Genomic DNA, 5,000 nt, shown 5'->3' with positions numbered 1-5,000 from the left:
GAAATTCAGAAACCCATGCCGAGCGTCCTGGAGCCCAGGGGCCGCGGGAAAGTCTGTGGAGAGCCGCTGTGTCCCTGGATGAAATGAGAAAAAAGGTGAAAAAGTAACAAAGTGTCAAGGGAGCTAGGCAGAAACCCATGCCTAGGGTCCTGGAGCCCAGGGGCCGCGGGAAAGTCTGTGGAGAGCCGCTGTGTCCCTGGATGAAATGAGAAAAAGGGTGGAAAAATGGCAAAGTGTCAAGGGAGAAATTCAGAAACTCAGGCCGAGCTGCCTGGAGCCCAGGGGCCGCGGGAAAGTCTGTGGAGAGCCGCTGTGTCCCTGGATGAAATGAGAAAAAGGGTGAAAAAATGGCAAAGTGTCAAGGGAGCTAGGCAGAAACCCATGCCTAGGGTCCTGGAGCCCAGGGGCGGTTCTAAAGCCTGTGAGAGCCGCTGTTGCCCTGGATGAAATGAGAAAAAGGGTGAAAAAATGGCAAAGTGTCAAGGGAGAAATTCAGAAACCCATGCCTAGGGTCCTGGAGCCCAGGGGCCGCGGGAAAGTCTGTGGAGAGCCGCTGTGTCCCTGGATGAAATGAGAAAAAAGGTGAAAAAATGGCAAAGTGTCAAGGGAAAAATTCAGAAACCCATGCCTAGGGTCCTGGAGCCCAGGGGCGGCTGCAAAGTCTGTGGAGAGCCGCTGTGTCCCTGGATGAAATGAGAAAAAAGGTGAAAAAGTAACAAAGTGTCAAGGGAGAAATTCAGAAACCCATGCCTAGGGTCCTGGAGCCCAGGGGCGGCTGTAAAGTCTGTGGAGAGCCGCTGTGTCCCTGGATGAAATGAGAAAAAGGGTGAAAAAATGGCAAAGTGTCAACGGAGCGAGGCGGGATCTAAGGCCGAGCTGCCTGGAGCCCAGGGGCGGCTGTAAAGTCTGTGGAGAGCCGCTGTGTCCCTGGATGAAATGAGAAAAAGGGTGAAAAAATGGCAAAGTGTCAAGGGAGAAATTCAGAAACTCAGGCCGAGCTGCCTGGAGCCCAGGGGCGGCTGTAAAGTCTGTGGAGAGCCGCTGTGTCCCTGGATGAAATGAGAAAAAGGGTGGAAAAATGGCAAAGTGTCAAGGGAGAAATTCAGAAACCCATGCCTAGGGTCCTGGAGCCCAGGGGCGGCTGTAAAGTCTGTGGAGAGCCGCTGTGTCCCTGGATGAAATGAGAAAAAGGGTGGAAAAATGGCAAAGTGTCAAGGGAGCTAGGCAGAAACCCATGCCTAGGGTCCTGGAGCCCAGGGGCCGCGGGAAAGTCTGTGGAGAGCCGCTGTGTCCCTGGATGAAATGAGAAAAAAGGTGGAAAAATGGCAAAGTGTCAAGGGAGAAATTCAGAAACTCAGGCCGAGCTGCCTGGAGCCCAGGGGCGGCTGCAAAGTCTGTGGAGAGCCGCTGTGTCCCTGGATGAAATGAGAAAATGGGTGGAAAAATGGCAAAGTGTCAAGGGAGCTAGGCAGAAACCCATGCCGAGCTGCCTGGAGCCCAGGGGCGGCTGCAAAGTCTGTGGAGAGCCGCTGTGTCCCTGGATGAAATGAGAAAAAAGGTGAAAAAATGGCAAAGTGTCAAGGGAGAAATTCAGAAACTCAGGCCGAGCTGGCTGGAGCCCAGGGGCGGCTGCAAAGTCTGTGGAGAGCCGCTGTGTCCCTGGATGAAATGAGAAAAAGGGTGGAAAAATGGCAAAGTGTCAAGGGAGAAATTCAGAAACCCATGCCGAGCGTCCTGGAGCCCAGGGGCCGCGGGAAAGTCTGTGGAGAGCCGCTGTGTCCCTGGATGAAATGAGAAAAAAGGTGAAAAAGTAACAAAGTGTCAAGGGAGCTAGGCAGAAACCCATGCCTAGGGTCCTGGAGCCCAGGGGCCGCGGGAAAGTCTGTGGAGAGCCGCTGTGTCCCTGGATGAAATGAGAAAAAGGGTGAAAAAATGGCAAAGTGTCAAGGGAGAAATTCAGAAACTCAGGCCGAGCTGCCTGGAGCCCAGGGGCGGCTGTAAAGTCTGTGGAGAGCCGCTGTGTCCCTGGATGAAATGAGAAAAAAGGTGAAAAAGTAACAAAGTGTCAAGGGAGAAATTCAGAAACCCAGGCCGAGCTGCCTGGAGCCTCAAAGCGGATAGAAATAGCGTGGAGAGCCGCTGTTAAGCCAGACGCCCTCTGGCGGACACAGGCAGGAGTTGCAGTAAATGCATTGAAGTCAATGGGCGAGAGTACCCAATGCGCCAAAAAAGTGCTGAAAATATGACAAAGTGTCAAATGAATGGGAGTCAATGGGCGAGAGTACCCAATGCGCCAAAAAAGTGCTGAAAATATGACAAAGTGTCAAATGAATGGGAGTCAATGGGCGAGAGTACCCAATGCACAAAAAAAGTGCTGAAAATATGACAAAGTGTCAAATGAATGGGAGTCAATGGGCGAGAGTACCCAATGCACAAAAAAAAGTGCTGAAAAAGTCCACACGAGCCTAGTCAGAAATGCAGGCCGAGGCGGCTGGAGCCCCAAAGCGGCTATAAAAAGCGTGGAGAGCCGCTGTCGCCCCGGAGAAACGGAGAAAAAGTGCTGAAAAAAGGCCCACGTCCTAACGGACCTAGGCGGAAGTGCAGGCGAGGCGGCAGGAGTCTGAAAACCGCTATAAAAAGCGTGGAGAGCCGCTGTCGCCCCGGAGAAACGGAGAAAAAGTGCTGAAAAAAGGCCTAAATCCTAACGGACCGAGGCGGAAGTGCAGGCGAGGCGGCAGGAGTCTGAAAACGGCTATAAAATGCGTGGAGAGCCGCTGTCGCCCCGGAGAAACGGAGAAAAAGTGCTGAAAAAAGGCCTAAATCCTAACGGACCGAGGCGGAAGTGCAGGCGAGGCGGCAGGAGTCTGAAAACGGCTATAAAATGCGTGGAGAGCCGCTGTCGCCCCGGAGGAACGGAGAAAAAGTGCTGAAAAAAGGCCTAAATCCTAACGGACCGAGGCGGAAGTGCAGGCGAGGCGGCAGGAGTCTGAAAGCGGCTATAAAACGCGTGGAGAGCCGCTCGGATGATTTTTCAAAGTGTCAAATGAATGGGAGTGAATGGGGCAGAGTACCCAATGTGTAAAAAAAGTGCTGAAAAAACGACAAAGTCCACACGAGCCTAGTCAGAAATGCAGTCCGAGGCGGCTGGAGCCCCAAAGCGGCTATAAAACGCGTGGAGAGCCGCTCGGATGATTTTTCAAAGTGTCAAATGAATGGGAGTGAATGGGGCAGAGTACCCAATGTGTAAAAAAAGTGCTGAAAAAACGACAAAGTCCACACGAGCCTAGTCAGAAATGCAGTCCGAGGCGGCTGGAGCCCCAAAGCGGCTATAAAATGCGTGGAGAGCCGCTCGGATGATTTTTCAAAGTGTCAAATGAATGGGAGTGAATGGGGCGGAGTACCCAATGCGCCAAAAAAGTGCTGAAAAAACGACAAAGTGTCAAATGAATGGGAGTGAATGGGGCAGAGTACCCAATGTGTAAAAAAAGTGCTGAAAAAATGACAAAGTGTCAAATGAATGGGAGTGAATGGGGCGGAGTACCCAATGTGCAAAAAAAGTGCTGAAAAAACGACAAAGTCCACACGAGCCTAGTCAGAAATGAAGGCCGAGGCGGCTGGAGCCCCAAAGCGGCTATAAAATGCGTGGAGAGCCGCTCGGATGATTTTTCTAAGTGTGAAATGAATGGGAGTGAATGGGGCGGAGTACCCAATGCGCGAAAAAAGTGCTGAAAAAACGACAAAGTGTCAAATGAATGGGAGTGAATGGGCGGAGTACCCAATGCGTGAAAAAAGGTCTGGAAAAACGACAAAGTGTCAAATGAATGGGAGTCAATGGGCGGAGTACCCAATGCGCGAAAAAAGTGCTGAAAAAATGACAAAGTGTCAAATGAATGGGAGTCAATGAGTGTTTTGGTCGACCAGGAAAAAACGCGTTTACGGGAGAGGGTAAATCAGCCGAGAGGGGGGGGGGGGGGGTATACTTTACCCTCTCCCGTAAATGCCATTTTTCCTGGTTGACCAAAACACCTCCAGCACGATTTCGGAAACCCAGTTTTTAGAAACACTGACCTCCAGGGGAAGTACCGAGAAAAGCACACTTTTGAATCCGCTTTTGACGCACTGAAACACGGACGTGAGCTGGGGCTGTGCCGCTCTTGGAAAACCCCTGGAGGTTATTTTCTAAAACGGGTTTCCGCGTCCCCCGGGCGCCCGTGTTGGGCCGCGCAAGGCGGTCCGGGCTGCCCACCCCATCTGAGTGCCCCGTTGGGCCGCGTGCATGGCAGGCATCCAAGGAAGGCTGATGAGCAGCGGTGATGATGATGATGAGACACCAGCTGCAATTTCGACAAAGTGTCACCTCTCAAGCATTTCCAAGCGTGACACAAACAAAAGGGAACGGGAACTTTTATATGAGTGACTTGTGCTTCTTTTTCTCCAAGTGTCACTCCACAGCTGGCACCCAGGCTGTGTGACGCAGGTGTCCGACGAGGAGCGCCCGCGATGGGCCGCGTCAGGCGGCCCGGGCCGCGCTATCACCTCCGGATGACAACATCCAAAGGAGCACGTTGGTGCTTGCTGGGAGTTTGCGCACGCGATAGGCGACGCCTGGCGGCCCTGGCCGCGCCTCGCCAGCGGGTAATGACGACCGCGAGCGCCATGCTGCGCCGATGGAGCTGTCCGAGGAGCGAGAGCGCCCGCCATGGGCGGCATCCGGCGGCCCCTGGCCGTGCTTCGTCTGCGGGTCGCTCTCCACCTCCGGGTGGCCAATCCGAGGTGTCCGCAAAGTGTGTGCGCTCGCCATGGGCGGCATCCGGCGGCCTCTGGCCGTGCTTCGTCTGCGGGTGCACACTCGGAGCGAGGCTCCTGCTCGCTCCGGCGCGGTAGCTTTGTCCGCGCTCCACCTCCGGGTGGCGAATCCCAAAAAGCAGCACTTTGGTGCTACGAAGGTGTCAGAAGAGTGTGTGCGCCCGCCATGGGCGGCATCCGGCGGCCTCTGGCCG

This window comes from Dunckerocampus dactyliophorus, chromosome 6 (genome assembly GCF_027744805.1).
Source record: "Dunckerocampus dactyliophorus isolate RoL2022-P2 chromosome 6, RoL_Ddac_1.1, whole genome shotgun sequence".
Taxonomy (NCBI): Eukaryota; Metazoa; Chordata; class Actinopteri; order Syngnathiformes; family Syngnathidae; genus Dunckerocampus; species Dunckerocampus dactyliophorus.
Note: the sequence above shows the minus strand (reverse complement) of the source record.